At 37.0% G+C, this 22,535-nt stretch overlaps 1 protein-coding gene and 1 pseudogene across 5 annotated transcripts in view; both read right to left on the reverse strand.

Annotated features, from left to right (window-relative positions):
- Nucleotides 1–22,535, reverse strand: part of Rasal2 (RAS protein activator like 2) — a 287,723-nt gene that overhangs the window by 173,098 nt on the left and 92,090 nt on the right. The window lies entirely within an intron of this gene.
- Nucleotides 18,088–18,617, reverse strand: LOC142858268 (mortality factor 4-like protein 1 pseudogene; annotated as a pseudogene).

Genomic DNA, 22,535 nt, shown 5'->3' on the forward strand with positions numbered 1-22,535 from the left:
AATGCTGGGAGGAAGAGGGAAGTGAGGCAATTGCCATGCCTCTACTCTCAGGGTCAGATGCCATGGAGCCAGCCACCAGGTCAGACATGCTGAATCTTTCCCAGTAAGCCACCACCTCGTGGTGCTACACATATTATTAGAAATGGGTTAATCAAGATGTGAGAGTTAGCCAGTAAGAGGCTAGAGCTAATGGACCAGACAGTGTTTAAAAGAATACAATTTGTGTGTTGTTATTTCCAGGGCTAAGCTAGCTGTGTGGGAGCCAGGAGGGACAAAAAGCAGGCCTGCTCATCTCCTCACTGTTGAAATAGGGGCAGCGGGGCTGTGTCCCCGGCACCCGGCCGCCCCCATGGCTAGCTTTACTCGAAATAATTACATGGAAACTGTATTCTTTTAAACACCGCTTGACCCATTTCTATCTAGCCTCTTCCGGCTAACTCTCACACCTGGACTAGCCCATTTCTTATAATCTGTGTAGCCCACGAGCTGGCTTACCAGGAATGATCTTAACCTGCATCTGCCTGGAGTGGGAAAATCATGACGACTCTCTAACTCAGCTTCTTTCTCCCAGCCTTCCATTCTGTTTACTCCACCCACCTAAGGGTGGGCCTAACAAATGGGCCTAGCAGTTTCTTTATTGCTTAACCAATGAAATCAACAGATTGATATATGGCACTCCCACATCACCTCACTACAGAATATCTCCCAGATGTGGATAACTGAATCCACAGAAAGCCTGAGAAAGCTTTGGACGTGTCTCATTGTCATGAAAAGCCCTAAGTCATTAAAACATTTTAAATGCCATATTCTGTAGTCTTTGAAAGATATGAAGAATGTCTATCTAACTGAAATATATCTCTATATATCTAGAAAATCTAACATGACTACAAGCTTGATTATTATTGATGATTATCCATTAACAATGAATATACATTACATTTTTAAATGAACTACACAATCACAATAACTTAATCAAAATCAGAAATATATATATATAATAAAATTGACCTTAAATTTAAATCACTAAAGAAAAATCTATATCAATGCAAATTATTCATATCTATATCAAATAAATTTAAACGTAACATTATCTACCTTAATAGCTCTCTCCTGCCATATTACAAAAATGGTTAAAGGAAATTCCAAAAGTATGATGCTTAACGTCAACCTCATGAATAAAAAAGAAACAATTATTAAAGCCCTTAATACCTCTATAACTTCATCTTTCTACCATGGTGCAGACTATACATGATATAGAAATGCTAACTCTGGAGAGATGGCTCAGCCGTTAAAGGCTAGGATCACAACCAAAAATAATAGAAGTACAACCTCATCTACTATTATTTGTAACAAAAAGACAAGGACACTGCCTATTTTGGAGTAATTTAAGTCTATTTAAAGAACACAGAGATCAGTAAAGATAATGAACTACACTTAAAAATCCTGCACTTGGTAGTGGGAGGCAAGAGGATCATGACTATGAGGCCTTCCTTATATGTTACAAAGTAAAATTTCTCAAGAAGTAAGTATCCTAATTACTGTTCTATTGCTTTGAAGAGACACCATAACAAAGGCAACTCTTATAAAAGAAGGCATTTAGTTTGGGGCTTGCTTACACTTTCAAAGGTTTAGCCTATTATCATGATGGCAGGAATCATGGCATTGGAGTAAATAGCTGAGAGCTAGCTACATCCTGATTCACATGCCAAGAGACAATGAACGGGCTTAGCTTTCAAAACCCCACAAGTGGCATACTTCCTTCAACAAAGTCATACCTCCTAATCCTTCTAATCCTTTCAAATACTGCTACTACCCCATGACTAAGTGTTCTTATGTATTAGCCAATGGGGATCATTCTTATTCAAATCACCACAGAGGGAGAAGCTGATTATAAATAGCTAAGTAGCATTTGAGACATCAGGTTGAAATCTGAATGTCTCACGTAACTCTATATGGGTTTGTGTTTCTTCTGTAAGATAAATAATAGAGTGCTTTACTATGCCAGAAAGTGAGACTATTGAAAGAGAGATGGCATGTGCTTGGATTCTGACAGAGCTGCGTAGCACAACTCAGTACACCACTGATGTTCAGCATACAGGGATGCTACGCAGAGATGTTAGATGAACCTGCCAAAGCACAGAATTTTGGCAGAATGAGGCTCAGGGTTAAATTAGAGCCCTGGCAAGACCTATATCCCCAACTTAGATTATTTCATGAAGGAACGTCACACATTAGAAAGAGGTGAGAATAATTTCTAGAACATAGAGAAGTGGTCAATGAATGCTAGCAATCATGTTATTGTTGGTCAGAAACAACAAGATCAAGAGCTTAAGAAAAGATTTTGTAGAAAGCTGACTACATGAAAAGAAATCTCTATGTCATTTTCAAATATGAATCCTAGCCTTTGGACCCTCAATTTTTTAGCTTTAAGGTGAGAAGAACTTAGTTTCAACCTCTTAGGGATATAGTAGGAACTGATATAAAATATCAAGCATTAAAAATAGTACCTGGTGTTTATAACTCCTCAGAAAGAGTGAGCATCTACTCTTTTTACTTTATATAACTAAGGCAACAAATTTGCTTGATATTACTACCCAAAAATATTAATGCTAGAAAAGAGTAATACATGTATGCAAGAAAAAAACCACCACTTTAATCTGAGTAATCGTCAGGATTCTATGATGAACATAAGCACCTTTTTGTTTTTCATTTGTTTTTTAAATATACTGTGGGAAAATACTGCACAGGTTTGCTTTACCAAAAGAAAACTCCTCTGATTCCATCAGTTAGAATTTGGTACACGATTGCATAAAAATTTGTTTATCATTCTGAATGCAAATTTCACAAGGTAAGACCAAGCAACTTAATAACCCAGCAACTCCTCTCACATGAGAGGAAGAAGGAAAGATTATGAAAACAGAAGATCTTTTAAATGATGCTGCTTTAATTTCATCAATGACTTCCAAACTTCCCAGCCACATAAGTCTCTAAGTACAACACATATGACAGCTATACTTGGAAAGAGTAATCCTAAACAAATTTTTTTAAAAAATGTGTTTATGTTTCTCAAACATAAAGCACTAAGAAATCTAGGGATAATATGTAACATGAGGGCCGGCCTGTCGGGGTTTCTGTCCTGCCCAGTTCCCACAGCCAGTAAATCGTAAGAAAATCACACAGAGGACTACATAAGTTATAAACTGATTGGCCCATTAGCTCAGACTTTATATTAGCTCTTATAATTTATATTAACACATTATTCTTAGCTATGTTAGCCACATGGCTCAGTACCTTTTTCGCCAGGCCAGGTCGCATCCTACTTCTTTGGCGTGTGGACAGGACTGGGGAGGAATGGGCTTCCTCCTTCCCAGAATTCTCCTATTCTCTTTCACTCACCTCTACTTCCTGTCTGGCTGTCCCGCCTCTACTTCCTGCCTGGCTAATGACCAATCAGCGTTTATTTAAAACATAATTGACAGAATGCAGAATTGTCCCACACCAGTAATAATGAAAGTCCAAATGACACAAAAAAGACAAGTGAGCACATGTGTGTACATGCACATTCTTGAAATTCTAAAAACTATCTGAATTCCCTTATACATCCAAATACAAGATACTCATTGTGAGGATGTATATGTTTTACAACAGCACAGAATAAGAAACACCATTAGTATCAGAAACAGTTTGTTTCCAAGAAAACCAAGACCATAAAATACCGTACATTATGCAATGCCTAAGAATAGACATTCCAACCAACACAAGAAGCCTGTCCACTTTCTCTCAGGCAATTTCTATCAGAGAAAGAAGAGGGATTTTGCAACCAATAATTCACTTAAATAATATAATAATGTCCCCCAAACATTCAGTTATTTGCTTTTATATTTTCAGCATGGTGAGAAAAAAAAGAAATATTAAGAATTGCATTAAACTTTCTTGACCCAGGTGTGGTTCAGTAGTTGACTGTTCAGTTTCCATGAGTTTGTCGGCTTTCTGGGGGTAGTATTGTTGTTGCCTTCTAACTTTAATCCGTGGTGATCTGATAAGACACAGGTGGACACTGATATTTTTTTGTATCTGTGGAGGTTTCCTTTGTTTCCGAGAATGTGGTCAATTTTCAAGAAGGTTCCATGAGCTGCAGAGAACAAGGTATATTCTTTCCTATTTGGGTGGAATGTTCTATAGATGTCTGTTAAGTCCATTTGCTTCATTACCTCCAATAATTCTCTTAATTCTCTATTAGGTTTCTATCTGATTGATCTGTCCCTTGGAGAGGTGTGTTGAAGTCTCCTACTACTAGTGTGTGTGGTTTGATGTCTGCCTTGAGTTCTAGTAATATTTCTTTTATACAAGTGGGTGCTTTTATATTAGGGGTGTGGATATTCAGGATTGAGACGTCATCCTGATGAATTGTTCCTGGATATGTTTTCAAACAAACACTGTAAATTAACCCTTACATCTATGTTCCTCTATGTTGTGCAGGAACAGAAAGAATAATTTCCTACACATGCATCATTCCTAGAAAAGTTTTCTTTTTACTGCCTACTATTAGACTTGAATTCATGTATGAACTTATGTTTATTCTAGCAAGAATTACTACTGCAACACAGAAATAAAAGGTTTAGCAAGAGGAGATTAACTACATCAGTGTTAAAAGTCAAACACAAGCCTACAAATTCTGAAAAGTCTCTTTTTAAGCGGTATGCTGGAAGAGCTATAGAGCTGGCTCGCTGGTCCTTTTGTAAAGGACCTGGGTTCAGTTACCAGTACTCAGAGAATGGATCACAGCCATCACTAACTCCAGTTCCAGGGGATCCAATGCCTTATTCTGACCTTCACAGGCACCAAGCATACTTGTGGTACATATATATATATATACATAAAGGAAAACATTCATAAACATAAAATAAACAAATCTTTTAAAATGTTGAAAGAAAGGTATGCTGGAGCATACCTGTAACCCCAGTATTCAAGAAAGGGACTGTTATGGCCAGCCTAGGCCATAAATCAGTTCCAAAAACTGAAAAAAAAACCAAAAGAGACGATAAGAGGAACAAGGGGGGGGGGGAGGAAGAGAGGAAGAAGGAGGGAAGAGATGGTTATGTGCAACAATGTAGCATATAAGCCAAGACCTTCTGTAACTAAATATATACAAATTAAATCTGTTGCTGGAATATGTTTTTCCATTAATTCTGTGTCACTAAAATTCCTGACATCCTTATTTTAGGTGATAAATATTTTAAGTGCATATTTCTCAAAAATGCAAATTGAAAAGTTAGAAAAAAATAGAGTCCACAGATATAGAATACAAAGAATTCATGAACACCGCAAAAGGCTGTTGGTCAATGATTCAGCAAAGAGGAGATCTGAGCTATGTAGTTGAATGTTCTATATCTTCTGGTTTGTTTCTATATAATAATTCAGTTTCATATTGTAACAATGCCAAGCTTTAAGGACAATGAATTGAAGAGTGTCTAAGTATCACCTTTAAACAAACAAAAAAAAAGATTTTAAATGAACAATAAGAATGACTGGTTTGTATTAAAAAGAACTATTTATAAGATCTTAAAAGGATAAGAAAAATATAAAATTGGTTTTTTTTAATTTTGAACTTTAGAAAACCAAGTGACTTTACATAACTTCTTTAGCATCTCAGTGCCAACTCTCAAGTATCAATTAAATTTTAGTGATAGAAATAGTAGTAAAATTGTCAAACCAAAGATAGTTTAAAACACAATTCTCAGCATCAGTTACCATGATCATGGATTCTGTGATATCTAATTCACTGTCAAACTGAACTCTGCGATCTATGTATCTTTACCAAGCCTAAATTTACTTGCAAATATATTTCTATATTCCACAGACCACAGCCTGTTAAACTGTCAGCTGCTACTCCACATAGGAATCTAGCAACAGTAAAAGGTTTCTGAATGTGCAATGATCAAAAACTAATTTGAAAATCAAATGTGTAATGAACACATTCTGACACCATTCACAAGTGTTTCAACCATGACTTTTACCACACCCTTGGTTCTGAACACACAGTATGCATACTTTACACTGAGCATGTAGTCCATGTCATAAAATGCCAACAAAAACTGCTGGAACACATCATATCATATATAAACAAAATACATATATCTTATTAATACACAAATTTGCCTTTATCTTTAACAAATGGTAAGATTATACATATAGCAAAGAATTGTTTTAAATAAATTTATAATTTATTATTAAATGCTCTATTTGTACATCTACTTTTATAAGTCTACACAGTCAGGCTGCAAAAATTTTCTCAGATAAAAGCAGATTACAAGTGGAAAAGTTTAAGAACACTATATGAGTCATGCTTAAAGACACTATATGTTAAATGCACACTTAATTTCATCAATGTCTGCCCTGGGTAAAAGCAATTCATGAGGAAGTACATTAACTTTTGAAAAGTGTTATCTCATAAATTTTCAAACTAGTTTCAGCTTTATTACTATGCTGCTTTCAGAAGTTGAATCTGAAGCAGCAAATAAGCTCCTCATCAGCACCATGATGTCCCTTCCTGCTCTATCCGAGGGAACAAAGGAAGATGGGTAAAAACATCTACAAGCTTCATGTAGGAGGGCAAATGACAAAAGCACTCTCTCCTGAAGAGCAGGTTGGAAAGAAAAAGAAATGACTGGATGAAAGGTCTCGAGGCTAAAAATATTCTTGACTGATGTTCTACAGGAGATCCTCGAGTGATACTTTCTCTCTCTTTCGGTGAAACAACATATTTGTGAGGCCTTGAGTTCAAGCTCCAATGGCACCTATGCATGCGCGTGCACACACACACACACAGACACACACTCACAGACACTCTCACACACAGGCTCACAACCGTGTACAAAGCAGATAAAGTCATATAGCCTATGGGCACCAGATACATTCATTATATGCAAGCATATTTAGGCAAAACACCCATATACATAAATAGCAATTCAAAAAGAACACTAAAAGTTAAAATATTTTATTTTTGCTTGTATAAATTCCAAGACAAGCAACTATGAAGCCAAAGGTTTATATATGTAGAGTCATATAATATATATTCATCAAATATTCTCTCAGAAAAGCAAATAGTCAATCCTAAATTCCCTAGTGCAAAGGATAAAGCTTCCCAATGCTGACAAACTGTGAGCAACAAAGAATTTTATTTAACTGTGTAGATATGAAAGACTATTTTAAGTGCTCCACTAAAAATATTCTGAGTGCTACTGCAAGTGGTCTTTGTGCTAGACACTAGAGACAAGACTCCACTGTGAGTGATATGTAATCAAGTAATATTAATAGAATACGATAGTCATCAGAAAAGAACAAGGGTAAAGAAGAGAGAAGAATGAATAATTTTAACAGCCACAGGTGTTGAGAAGTGGGAAAAGGGCAGTGTGCATTACTGGTGAGAAGGGACAAGACAAGCACACGACTAGAAACTAGAGTCAAACTATAGCAAACGCCTTTCCCTAAGATGGCTGGTGGGAGACCTGCAAGTCATACTAAAGTTAAACTTTCACACCTTAAAAAGCAAATTTTATGGCAATCTTACCAAAAGCAATCTATAGATTCAATGCAATCCCCATCAAAATTGAAACATAATCCTTCACAAACCTCCAAAGAACAATATTCAACTTCATATGGAAAAACAAAAAACCCAGGATAGCCAAAACAATCCTGTATAATCAAGGAACATCTAGAAGTATCTCATCCCTGATTTCAAGCCCTACTATAGAGCTACAGTAATAAAAACAGTATGGGCCTTGCAAAAAAGCAGAGAGATGGATCAATGAAATTTAACTGAAGACCCTGACATAAATCCACACACCTATGAACACCTGATTTTCGACAAACAAGCCAAAATTACACAATAAAAAAAAGAAAGCATCTTCAATGAATGGTGATGGCATAACTGGATTCTGGCAGGTAGAAGAAAGTAAATAGATCCATATCTATCATCCTTTACAAAACTAGAATCCAAAATAATAGTGGATCAAAGACCTCAAAATAAATCCAGCTATGCTGAACATGTTAGAAAAGAAAGTGGAAAGTAGCCTTGAGCACATCAGCACAGGAGAAAACTTCTTGAATATAATTCCAGTTGCACAGACACTGAGATCGACAATTAATCAATGGGACGTACTGAAACTAAAATGCTTTTATAAAGTAAAGGTCACTGCCAATGAGGTAAAATAGCAGCCTAAAGAATGGGAAAACAGCTTCACCAACCCCACACTTGACAGAGGGCTGATCTTCAAAATATATAAAGAACTCAAGAAACTAGACATCAAATTACCAAATAATCTGGTTTAAAAATGGGGTACAGATTTAAAATGAAAATTCTCATCAGAAGAAGCTCAAAAGGCCAAGATACACTTAAAGAATTGTTCAACATCCTTAGACATCGGGAAAATGCAAATCAAAACAGATCTGAAATACCATTTCACACCTGTCAGATGGCTAAGATCAAAAACATTAATGACAGTTTATGTTTCAGAGGATGTGGAGTAAGGGGAACACTTCTCCATTGCTGGTGGGAGTGCAAACTTGTCTAGCCACTTTAGAAATCAGTATGGTGGTTTCTCAGAAAATTGGGAATCAATCTACCTCAAGACCTGGCAATAATACTCTTGGGGATATACCCAAAGGATATTTAATCATACCACAAGGCCACTTGCCAACTATGTTCATAGCAGCATTATTTGTAATTTGGAACCTGGAAATGTCCTTCAACAAAAATGGATATAGAAAATGTGGTACTTTTACACAATGGAATATTACTCAGCAATAAAAAACAATTACATCATGAAGTAAGTGAATGAATGGAACTAGAAAAAAAAAATCACTCTGAGTGAGGTAACCCAAACCCAAACCCAAAAAGACAAACATTACCATGTTTTGGGAATATTATTTTCAGGTGTGTTACCTTTGTTTATGCTGCATTTGTTTAACTCTATGAAGCTGTGATTCTTTGCCTGTCTAAAACACCTGATGGTCTAATAAAGAGATGAATGGCCAGGAGCGAGGCAGGAGCAACGATAGGCGGACCTGGTAGGCAGAGAGAATAAATAGGAGAACTGAGAAAAATGGAGAGCAAGATAGATCAAGGAGAAGAGGACATCGGAGGCCAGCCACCTAACCAACCACCTAGCCATGCAGTAAAAAGGAAAGTAAGATACACAGAAGTAAAAAAGACAAGAGCCCAGAGGGAGAAGATAGATGGGTTAATTTAAGAGAAGCTGGCAAGAAAGAAGTCAAGCTAAGGCCAAGCAATTATAAGAAAGAGTAAGTCTCTGTGTGTGATTTATTTGGGAGCTGGGTGATAGGCCCCCAAAAAGAATCAAAAAAGTCTAAAGAGTAAAATGTCATTACTACAGGTATAAACTCACTCATGGGTGGATAGTAGCTGTAAAGTAAAAGATAACCAGGCTATAATCCACAGACCCAGAGAAGCTAGATAACAAGGAGGACCCAAAGAGGGATACATGGATTTCCCTGGAAAGGAGAAATAGATCTCCTGGGTAAACTGGGGAAGGGAGTGGGAGGATGGGACCATGAGGGAATCAGGTTGGTCAGTTTGGGGTCAGGTTGGGGACAGAATGGAGGGGGAGTGTAATGAAACAGGTATTTTGATGGGAGGGGCATTTGGGGCTAGGGAGAAACCTGATGCCAGAGAAACTCCAAGGAATTCCCAAGGATGACCCCAGCTAAGAAACCTAGCTATAGTGGAGTTGGTGCCTGAACTGGCCTTCTCCTATAATCGGATTGTGACTACCCTAATTGTTATCATAGAATCTTCTTCATCCAGTAACTGGTGGAGGCAGATGCAGAGATCCATGGCAAAGCACTGTATTGAGCTCTGGGAATCCTACTGAAGAGTGGAAGGATGAGTCAGGGTAGTCCAGTTCATGATGCAGGAACCCAGAGACAGTTGACCTGAGCTAGTGGGAGATCAGGGACTCTGGACCCATAGCTAGGTCCCTGCATGGGACCAGCCCAGGCCATCTGCATATGGGTGTCAGTTGTGTAGCTTGCTGTTTGTGAGGTTCGTAGCAGTGGGATCAGAATCTGTCTCTGATACTTGATCTGGCTTCTAAAAACCTATTCTTCATGCTGGAATGCCACACTCCCGTCTTGATGCAGGGGGAGGAGTTTGGTTCTGCTTCAACTTGATATGCCATGCATTGTGTTGACTCCCATGGGAAGCTTGCCCCTTTCAGAACTGGGGAGTGGATGGGAGTACATGGGAAGTGGAGGAAGGGAATGGAAAGAGAGGAGGGAGGAGAAACTGTGGTTGGTATGCAAAATAAATGAAAAACTTTAATTGAAAAGAGCAAATCTTAATATTATAAGCTCATTTACCAATATTTTACTAGAAAGCTGTCTGCTTTTAAAATATGCATCTGCAATGTCAGAGTTCGATACAGAATCTTTACATAAACCATGAATAATGCTTGTCCACTCAATTTTATCTAAAATTATCCGATTAAATAGTTTGAGTACAGAGTCATCCTAGAGATCTGCCCCATCTAGCTTCAGTCATACTCCCTGACCTTTTCTGTCTTTTATAATAGTTTTGCCAATCATAACAATTATCTTCCTTGATTTCAAAATTTAGCTAAATGTAAACAAGGTTTTGTACTCTAGTATCAACAATTTACAGAACACTACAAATCAAGGTAATTACAATAACAAAAACAAAGTGCCAGGTTTGGAAATTAGCATCACTGATTTTTGGTGGTCTTACAATACTGATATATAATCAGTGCACACAAGCACCAGTTAGAAGGACTCACAAGAGGACTAGAAAATTCTGGGCAATCAAGCAAGCACTTCTGTAAACCCAGAAAGCATTTTTGTTTTTTGGTTTTTTTTTTTTTTACAAAATACTCAGAGTCTTTTTAAAAAGTTAATTATTTAGGATATACACACAACTTGACTTAAGGAAACAATGCAGAATCATTTTTCTCGTAAGTTAACTTCAATATTTTTCTGTGGAAGACTCAGAAAAAAAGAAAAGTATGGGGTGTTTAGGGATGAGGGAAAGTGGTGAATATTCCTAAGAAACACTACATAGCTTTAAATATAATAAAGATACACTGTGTATATGGTAAAACTTCCAAGGAATAAATAAAACATATTCTTTCGAAATGTATGATTATTCCCTCAACGGGATAGTCAAGATGGAGGAAGGACAGAGATGAGAGCAAGGAAAGAGATATCTTGATTGACGGACCCATTATAGGGTTAGCAGAAACCTGGCTCTAGAGAAATTCCCACGAATCCATAAGGCTGACTCCAGCTAAGACCCTAAGCAATAGAGGAGATGGTGCCCAAACTGGCCTTGCCCTGTAGGCAGACTCATGAATATCTTAAATATTATCATAGAACCTTCATCCAGAAACTGATGGAAACAGAGGCAGAGACCCGCATAAGATCACTAAACTGAGCTCCCAAAGTCCAGTGGAAGTGTGGGAGAAGTCAGAATACGAGCAAAGAGGTCAAGACCATGAAGGGTACACCTCACTAAAACAGTCTACCTGAGCTAAGAGGAGCTCACCAACACCAGCCGGATTGGGAAGGAACAAGCATAGAGCCAAACTAGTCCCTCTGAATGTGGTTGACAGTTGCATGGCTGGGGCAGTCTGAGGCCACTGGCAGGGGTACTAGGATTTATCCCTACTGCTTGTACTGGCTTTTTGGGAACATATTCTCTTCGGATGGATACCTTGCTCAGCCTACATATAGTAGGGAGGGCCTTGGACCTTCCCCAAAGCAATGTGCCTTACCCTCTCTGAGAAGTGGAAGTGGGTGGGGTAGGGGGATATGTGGAGGGAATGGGAGGAAGGGAGGGAGTAGAAACTTAGATTGGTATGTATAATGATCAAAGATAGTGTTTTCTTTTTTTAAAAAAAGAAAATGTATGAATCTCTCATCTAATTTTAAATGCCTATAGCAAAATTCATATTGATTAGCCTAATCAATATAACGAGATATTGTTCTAATCACCTTAATCACAGGAAGTTGATGGAAAAGGTCCTAAAATCATTAAAGCTATCACTATGCTATTTCTTCAATGAAATTTAAAAGTTAATTTTCCTAATAAATCCATTTTATAAAGAATAATAAATCTTTGCCTATTATAAAATTTCATTTCTCACTATCATTATTAAATTTCTAATTGGTGAGTAGTATTATTTTTGTTAGTTTGACACAAATTAATTTATATTGAGCAAGACTAATAACTGGATCTTTTCAATTATTAACCCAAGCCAAGACAAAAGAGAAAAATAAAACTAAAATCTATACACAAGATAAAAATATACTAGATATTCCTGAACTTCCAAAAATACTAAAGCTATATTCATATGTGTGTATGTGTGCACACATGTAGAAAATATGTGCATGTGTGCAATTGTATTTTCCTCTACAGCTCCCCACTTTAGTTTTGAGACAGGATCTCACTAAACCTGTAGCTTGTCATTTTGGCTATATGGTTGGCCATTGAACCCAGTTACAGTTACAGGTACCTGCTGCTATGTTCAGCTTTTAAGTTGATGTTGGACATCAGAACGTAGGTAAGTTTTAATGCTTGTACATCAAGCATTTTTACCCACTAAGTCGTCTTTCTAACCCCAAAGTTAACTAATTTCAAAAGAGCAAAATTTATAGCTATAAATCAAATTTCACATTTCAAGTCCAAAACAGAAAAAGTCAGCAATTCTACCTGTTAAGCTGTATCTGTATTCTAAGACCTAACTAGAGTGCTAACTCAAGAAAACCTTATCTATTACAACAAAACATGAACATTTCTCTTAATCTTCTTGTTCACTATAAAATATCTTTAGTAAACACCAATGTTTCTTTAAAAAAAAAAACAATACAGTCCATGTCTACCCCTTGTCCATGTTTTTCCTCTCTACAATTTTAATTATTCATAGTCAACCATGGTCCAAAATTATTAAATAGAAAACTTAACTGTGGGGCTGGAGAGGTGGCTCAGAGGTTAAGAGCACTGACTGCTCTTCCAAAGGTCCTGAGTTCAATTCCCAGCAACCACATGGTGGCTCACAGCCATCTGTAATGAGATTTGGTGCCCTCTTCTGGCATACATGGAAGGAATGTTGTATACATAATAAATAAATAAATAAATAAATCTTTAAAAAAAGGAAGAAAACTTAACTCTGCATAGTTCTGAGCAGAATGATAAAACCTCACTCCTGTAGGGATGTCAGGGAGTCTCCCTTTGTCAATGAATCGATGCAGTATGCTACCCATGCATTTTACTTAGCAGCCACAGCGATGTCAGGCTGTCACCGTGTCACAGTGGTTGCTCAAACAACTTTATTTTATTTAATAATGGCTCTAAACTGTCAAAGCAGTAATGCTGACATTTTAGACATATCAAAGACAAGTTAGTAAAAAGGTAAAAGTTTTGACTCAACAATGAAAGAAGAATATCTATATTAAGGCTGGTAAACCCTTTGATGAGAACAAATCTTGCATTCAAAAAATTTATGCCCAAACTGCAGCATTCCAACCACAGTATATGGTGCTGTGATAAATTAGAAGAGGGGTTAATTTAATGTATGTGTGTATTTGTTTTCATGCAGCAAAGGAACCATTAACTGAGTAAAGAAGCAGCTTTCAGAATGGGAGAAAATCCTTGTCAGTTATGCATCTGCTAGTCGTTTTTATATCTGGAATACGTAACTTCAAAAAAACTAAGGAAAATAAGCCAACTCAACCAAGAAATGGGCTGAGTAGCTGGACAAAACTCTCAAGAGGAAACACAAACATCCAATCAATAGTTTGTAAAGTGGGAAAATTAGTACTACTTTGAGATTCCATTTCACCCTTGTCAGAACAGCTATAGTCAAGAAAACAAACGACAAGTGTTGGAGAGGGTGTGGGAGAAAAGGTACATGTACTCACTCTTGGTGGAAGTATAAACTGGTGTGGTCATGGTGGATGCCATGTCAGTGTAGAAGCTTCTCAAAAAGCTAAATATAGACCAAGCTATACCACTCATGGGCATTTACCCAAGGACTCTATATTCTCCTACAAAGGCATTTGCTCATTCAAGTACTGCTGTTCTATTTACAACAGATCTCAGGCATCTTACAAAATTTTCTTTACCATCTTTCATAAAGTAACCAAATGGCAAAATTCTCCTATTATTAGATGGGAATATTTAGAAACAAAAAAGAAAAGTAATGAGTGAACAACAGACCCCAGACTCCTGATTCGTAGTCTTACACAAACCTACCAGATCTCATTTAATCTTTGCCTTTCTGGCCTATGATTTTATAAAATAATATCAATAGCAGGAATAGCAGAAGTAAAAATGGCACTTTTAATGGTAATCACTAAGTTTTACATGTGCCTCAGGGAAGTCTCACACTCAAGTTAGTACCATTATCACTCTCCTGCTGCACAAAAGGAAATGGAGGCAAAGGGAATCTGGGTCATATTGTATGGAAGTAATAAAAGCACTGGAATCCAAGTAGTCACAATCATAGTTACCATGCTGTTTGCATGCTGGCTGGCAACAGGACTTAGATTTAAGACATACTGTACTAGTATGGTACTTACCAGCAATAAGGACCTTCTGGTCTCAGCTGGTATCAGTTGTTCCAAAGCCTTCCTTTTCTGATACTTCTTCACTTATTTATTATTTAGGGTTAAGTATACATATGCCTGTGTGGGTTTATGAGTACCATTAACATTGTTCAGGAGCCCTCAAAGGCCAAAACAGGGCATGAGATCCCATGTAACTAAGAGTTAAAGGCGGATGTGAGCCTCTATATGGATGCTGGGGACCAAACTCAAGTCCTCTGCAAGTACAATAAATCCATTTAACCATTGAACCACCTCTCCAGTTCCAGTGTCCACCTTGCAGCCTTCAAAAGTATCTCAGTTAAGATTATAGATAAATTGCTGAGTCACCTTAATACATATTTTCTAAGAACTATATATTGTCTTTGATTTTCCCCCCTTATTTATGAAGTAAGAGCATATGGTTGGGGAACTTTAAGGTTTGTTCTGGCTAGTTTTCTTGACAACTGTACACAAGCTAAAGTTATCTGGGGAGAAGGAATCTTAACTGAGAAAATACCTCTACAGTATTGGCCTGTAGGCAAGTCTACAAGGCATTTTCTTGATTGATGATTTTATGCACATAGTATCACCCATAAACAGATATATGGTCCTTTATGGTGTAATAAAGCAGGCTGATCAAGTCTCTTGTAAGCAAATAAACAGCACTCCTCCATGGCCTCTGAATAAGTTCCCGCCTCCAGATTCCTAACCTACTTGAGTACCTGCCTGCCTGACTTCCCACAGTGATGGATTGTTGATTAGAAGTATAAGACAAAATAAACTCTTGCCTCCTCAAGTTGCTTTTGATCATGGTGCTTTCTCTCAGTAATAGAAACCCTAACTAGGACAAGATCTTTAACAATTCTAAATAATGTAATGATGCCAATTCAGTACAAGAACACCTATGCAGAAGTATCTTTATTTATATATAAAAATTCATTGCACTAGATGGTTTGATGACTGGAAGTGTAAGATGAAATAAACTTTCTTCCTCAAGTAGTTTTTGTCATGATGTTTCATCAGAGTAATAGAAACTCTAAGACACAATCTTTTACAATATATGCCAATTCAGTACAAGGACAAGTAAAGTCTTTGTTTATATATAAAACTCCATCATATTCTCCAAAATTGTGAATGTTTATAGAAAAAAAAAAGGTTTAGCATTTGGGTATATGTTGCATGCCTGTAATCTCAACACTTGAGAGGCAGATGCAGGAGGAACACTTCACATTCTAGACCAGCATGACCTACCTGGTGAGTTCCAGACTTACATGGGCTATTAAGCAAGACTCTGCCTCCAAAAACAAATAAAAAAAGAAACAAATTTTATCAAAGTTATAACTGTATAGCCTCCAGAAGGAAGCCCAATTACCACAATCTGAATAGTCAGGTATTTTTAAATTTTATCCTATTATTTCATTTTATTTAGTTCATTTATTTATAAATTCCCAACAAATTCTACTTCATGTCTTGGTGTTCTCTGAACTGACTTAATTTTAAGACATATAGCAAAAGGACCCACTTCAAAAGAGCTCATTTTTCTGATGAATAGGAAAGTACTGAAGAAACTATAGAGATATAAACAAGCATAGGCAAAAAAAAAAATCTAACAGAAACTTTAGAAATGAACAAAATTTTCTAATGGTATTGCCAAAAAGGAAAAAAAAAACTCAATAAGTTGACTTTCATTTCTGTTTAATGACTACTATAACTGTAATGATACTTAATTAAGTCTTGTAAAAAAAAGATTATAAGATTTATTTTCATAACATCATCACATAGAATACATAATTCATACTATACTCTAAAATTCTGAATACTTATTTTATTATATAGATTTTTTTCAGTACCATTTGCCATTGGATAAAAGTTCCCTTTAATAGCCTAACATTTGAAATAAAATCCAATGATGAAAAAAGAAAATAAGCTAAAACTAAGAAAAAATAGACTTATTAAAGTATTTAAATGAACATTTTGACAAATACCATAATCATTAAAACAGAAAAAAAAGTGAGGTTTACATGAAAAAATTAAGTTCCGTTAGACAAATAAAATGTATATATACAATTCTATAAAGAGAACAAAAAAGCATTTTTTAAAAGATATAGTCTCAATCTAGGGACTAATAGAAACACCTAATGAATATTTATTAGGCAAATAAATTGGAACAGGCAAAAGGAGACTAATAAAACAATTGCATCGTAATTTCCACTATCAAGTGAATCCTGTTCACAGTGAACAATAAATGTTCATAGAATAATATGTTCAGAAAAAAATGTCCTAAAGTAAACTACAACTACAAAAGGCTGACCTTAAACAGAAATTGTATCAAAGTCAGCCAGGTGATAACACACTTGCAATCTCAGCACTCAGGAAGTAGAGGGAGACAAGAGCTGAAGATCATCTATGACTACGGATAACATTAGCACCATCTGGGCTCTCTCAATCTCTCTCAATCTCTCTCTCTCTCTCTCTCTCTCTCTCTCTCTCTCTCTCTCTCTCTCTCTCTCCCTCCCTCCCTCCCTCCCTCTCTCTCTCTATCTCTATCTCTCTCTGTCTCTTACACACACACACTATTTGGTTTAAGAAAAATATTTCAGCCGGGCGGTGGGAGCGCACGCCTTTAATTCCAGCACTCGGGAGGCAGAGGCAGAAACTCTGTGAGTTCGAGGCCAGCCTGGTCTAGAAGAGCTAGTTCCAGGACAGGAACCAAAAAGCTACGGAGAAACCCTGTCTCTAAATAAAAAATAAAAAAGAAAAAGAAAGAAAAGAAAAATATTTCAGTATTAGACTAAGGGATAAGAAAGCATCAAATATGAAGAAATTTTATTAAAATATTGAATTGAAAAGCATGTCATTTTCTAAGAAAAAATTACTGAAGATATAAAAAACAATTCCTACAAGATTGACTTTTTCATAAAACTGTAGCTACATGATGAACTGTGTCTGTCATGTTAAATCATGCATTAGACACAAATACAGAAACCATGTAAAGGCTGCGACTCTTCAACAACTCAGCAAAGATAAAATGCCTAAGGAACAACACAGATGATTTACAAAGGATGGGTTCCTTAAACACCATGGGGGAATAAGACTACAGACAGATGGGTGTTCAGCTATATACCCTGAAGTGAACCTTGGCTCTAGGCATCAGAACATTATGACATAGAGCACTAACATATTATAAAAGTGGGTAGTGTCAAAGAAACTGAATGACCAGCAATCAAAAGCAGCTTTGTCAACTACACAATAAAACACTACAGCATTTCTCTGGGTCATCCACCACAGAATACACTAGTAGAAACTTAGAAATGAGAACAGAAATTTAAAAAGGAGTGATTCCTTTTATTTTCCATTTAATATCAGATAGAAGACAAACACCATTTCTGTCATATACTAATGGTCTTCAAAGCACACCATACTTTGTATAAGAGAACTCAGAACCAAGCGTGAGAGAGAGCACACCTCTCACACAGCTCTCTGGTGGTACTCAGGAGGAGTAGCTTCCTAATCACTGGCACTGAAGAAAGTTACAGAACGTTTTGTCAGATAGTTGAGGAATTCATGAGTATAGGTCAGTAATAAAACAAGACTCTCCTCATCTAGAGGTGTATAAGCCAGCACTGTTCCAATTCACATAATCTCAGTAAAGCATGCTTTTTATTATCCATGTCTCCTCGAGATTTCTTAAAACATGCTTAACCTCCAAAATGGAATCCACATTCTTCTTGGAAGGAAGATAAAATAGTTGCCTGTTGTCTGGTGACCAAGTTCCAGTCATCCACAAGCCACAGTGTTAACTCTTTGGAAATTTTTAACTTCAGTTCTTCATTGTCAACTGTAGGATCTAACCGTACTCTTTTCTTCCTAAAAGGCTGAGGTGTCTCATTGGTACACCATCTCCATTCCAGATTGTTTTCAGCTTGTTCTTTGGTTTCACTTCAACATTTTTTCTGTTGCAGACCAGATGTCTTCTTTCCTGAAGCATCTCCTCTCATCTTGCATTCTGCATAATGTTCCTGGCTGGCCTCCTGAAGTTCTCACTGTCTACAAATTGCTGTCCACACATTTGAGTACTCTGCTTTCCAGAACCCGGAATTTTTATTCCAACCGCTGCAATGATAAAGGGTTTCACTTGTTTGTCTTCTTTGGCAGTCTTTACACACTCTGCTTCATAGAGAAGATGCACAGAGAAACACAGCACTCTCTCACCTTCTGGAATATAGGCTTCAAGTCCTACTTGAGTGCCATTTCTAACGCTACCCCTACTCTCTATCCCACCCCAGAAAGTCACTGCCTTGCTTTTAATAAGCTAGGAAAACGTTGCTAGTTTATTAATAACATCTTTTTAAAAAAACAACCTTGGAGACTAGAATCACTACCACTGACAGGTATCATAATTTTTTGTATTTTGAGTGATTTGTTATGTATCATTCTGTCAGTAGTACAAAGCCTTCACTAACATTTAGTGTATCTGTACCATTTAAAGTATTGCACTAAACATAGAGTGGGTATAGACTATGCTTTTCTTCTTTAAAAAGCCTGGATCTGGGAATAAAACCCACAAATGCTGACAGAAACTCATATGTTCTAACCACCAGATACCACTTTTCTCCAGAACAACAAACCACATCTATGGCATGCAAAATACCCTTTATTTTTTACCAACATTATGATTATATTTCATGCTAAGTGATAACTGAATTGATGTCCTTTAAGTTTCAAATTATTTCAATACTCCGGTGATAATACCTAAAAACATAAATAGAACATAGGATTTCTACTTTGTCAAACAGATTTTTAGGATAACTGAATGTGAGTTTCACATGAGAATGATCGGGAAATGCCTGTGGTTAACTGACTAAAGCTTACTCACTAAGAATCTGTGAGCTTGTATGGATATGGGTTTTTTTTTTTGTTTTTTTTTTTGGTTTTTCGAGACAGGGTTTCTCTGTGGCTTTGGAGCCTGTCCTGGAACTAGCTCTGTAGACCAGGCTGGTCTCGAACTCACAGAGATCCGCCTGCCTCTGCCTCCCGAGTGCTGGGATTAAAGGCGTGCGCACCATCACCCGGCTGGATATGGTTTTGTAGTCACACATTTAAAACCTTTCTTCACTTCTTCACACAGGTACAGCATGCGCACACACACACAAACACACTGGTATAAGAAAGAGAAACTGACTAAAACTTGCCTCGGGAAAATAAAAATATGACTATCATCCTAGAAATGTAGCCAAATCTCCTTATTCTTTGTAATTAAACTATCAGAAGATCATGTTGAATTAATAAGGTATCTTTATATTTAAGCACAGGTGGAGGAAATTGCTAATTACTAAAACATTTTAATAAAGACTAAACAAACAGATTCTTTAAGAAGGTGAATTGTGGGCTAGGGAAATGGCTCTGTCAAAAGCACTTGTTCCTCTTCCTGAGGACCTGGGTTCAATTCTCAACACCCATATGGTGGCTGAAAACTGTCCATATCTCCAGTTCCAGGGAATCCAGTACCCTCTTCCGGCCAACATAGGTGCCAGGCATGTATGCATGTAATGCACACACATACGTGCAGGCAAAGCAATCATCAAATGCATGAAATTAAAAATCTTATGAAAAATTTTTAAAGGCTAATTGTGTAGAATGTGAATTATACCTCAATGAGGCTATTTAGATAAAATAAGATACACGCATGCACAAATACTTTTGGAATGTGTGGGCATAAAACAGGAATAAAAAATACAAAGACTGTCAAATGCTTAGATAGTAACTAAAAAAAAATCAAACTGACTTAAGGTCTCAAAACATCAAAACATGATTTATGAAACAAAGGTACTGTGTGTAAAATATAAAGGTAAAACCTCAAGAGAAAAGAAAATCTATGTGCAGATAAAAATTAGTTTGTGAAGGTTTGTAGCATAGTAACTCCTAACAGTAACAAAATAGAAACAATCCAAATGCCTATCAAATGCTGATTGTTACTGTAAAACACACTATAAATCCAGAATAGAATACTGTTTGATCATAAAGATATGAAAATTTGGCAGGTTCTACAACCTGACTAACCATGAAAGCATCATGCTATGTGACTGAGACAAAAACATTAACTCCGTCTATATAAAAATCTATAGTCAAGTCTATATATAAGGCCTACAGAGTAAAATAATGTCTATATTTGGCAGGTGGGAGATTTATGAGAAAAATGAAGAGTAACTACTAATAAATGCAGTTTCATTTTATGTAATGAAAATATTCTAAAATTATGGTGCAATTACACAAATTTGTGAACTAATGTGTGCAAAATGACAAATATTTTATACAATTCCACTTAATGAAGTACACCTCAAATTAATGGAGACAGAAAGTAGGTTGACAGTTACTAAGTCTAAGAAAGGAGAGACTGGGGACATAGTATTTAATAGATAAAGTTTTAGATTAGTGATAATGGTTGTTCAAAGTAAATGTCATTGAACTAAATGCTTAAAATGGTTAAAATAGCCCCATTTTTGTATGTATATGTTATTCCCCTGTGTATGCTGTGAATATCACTGGTTAATAAAGGAACTGCTTTGGGCCTATAGCAGAGCTATAGGGGAACAGAGTTAGGCAGGGAAAACTAAGTAGAATACTGGGAGAAAGGAGGCGGAGTCAGGGGAAGCCATGGAACTGCCACTGGAGACACATGTGCTGAAACTTTGCTGGTAGGCCACGACCTCATAGTGATGCACAGATTAATGGAGATGGGTTAAATTAGTATGTAAGAGTTAACCAGCAATAAGCTAGATCTAATGGGCTAAGCAGAGATAATATATACAGTTTCTGTGTGATTATTTCGGTTCTGGGCAGCTGGGACAAACAAGCAGCCCCCTGCAATAAAGGTGAGAGCTGTGCAATATGAGGGGGCTCCCCCTTACTATAGCCACTTTCTCTTCATCTGTGCTTTTGGATTGAGTGGAAGGAAGATGTCAGTACTAACAAAACTTAGTACTTACACTGCTGCTGCTTAAATGTCTAGGTCTCAGCTTTTACTACCTATTAAAACCTATTAACTTAGTCTGCGTCACAGCAACACTGACCTAGATGCCACCATCCCCATTCTAACCACTGAAGACAACGTTAAGTTTCGGGGATGGTGAGTAGCTGTCCCAGGCACCACAACCAGAAAGGTAGAGAAAGGGTTCCTGCACTTTAACGGTTGTGCCATCTCCCTGACCCAAGCCCAAAATGTAGAGCAGTTTTAGATTTACAGCAAAACTGAGGGGAAGACAAGAGATTCCCAATATGCCCTTATATCAATGTGGCTATTTAATAAAAATAGTAATGTATTAGTAGACATGTTCATAAAAGTAAAACTAGTAAAGGTGTAACCTCAATGGGTAGATTCCAAGTCTATAATGATAAAGGCTCTGTGGATCCGCTATAGACCTGGTTAGCATGGAATGAGTCACCAGATGTGTCAGGCCAGGATTCCTGTCTTGACATGTTCACTGCCCTTATACTACATTCCCAGCCTGAAGAATTTCATCTTTTCCTGTGATGTGGGTGTCTTCTGTTTTGTGTTGATTTCATTGGTTAAATAAAGAAACTGCCTTGGCCCTTTGATAGGACAGAAAATTAGGTAGGCGGAATAAACAGAACAGAACGCTGGGAGAAAGAAGCCAAGTCAAGCAGTCGCCATGATTCTCCCACTTCAGACAGACACAGGTTAAGATCTTTCCTGGTAAGCCAGCTCATGGTACTACACAGAATTTTAGAAATGGGTTAGATCAATATGTAAGAGCTAGCCAATAAGAGGCTAGAACTAAAGCTGGGTGATGGTGGCGCACACCTTTAATCCCAGCACTCGGGAGGCAGAGGCAGGCGGATCTCTGTGAGTTCAAGACTAGCCTGGTCTACAGAGCTAGTTTCAGGACAGGAACCAA

Source organism: Microtus pennsylvanicus, chromosome 10 (assembly GCF_037038515.1).
Source record: "Microtus pennsylvanicus isolate mMicPen1 chromosome 10, mMicPen1.hap1, whole genome shotgun sequence".
In the NCBI taxonomy this organism is placed as follows: domain Eukaryota; kingdom Metazoa; phylum Chordata; class Mammalia; order Rodentia; family Cricetidae; genus Microtus; species Microtus pennsylvanicus.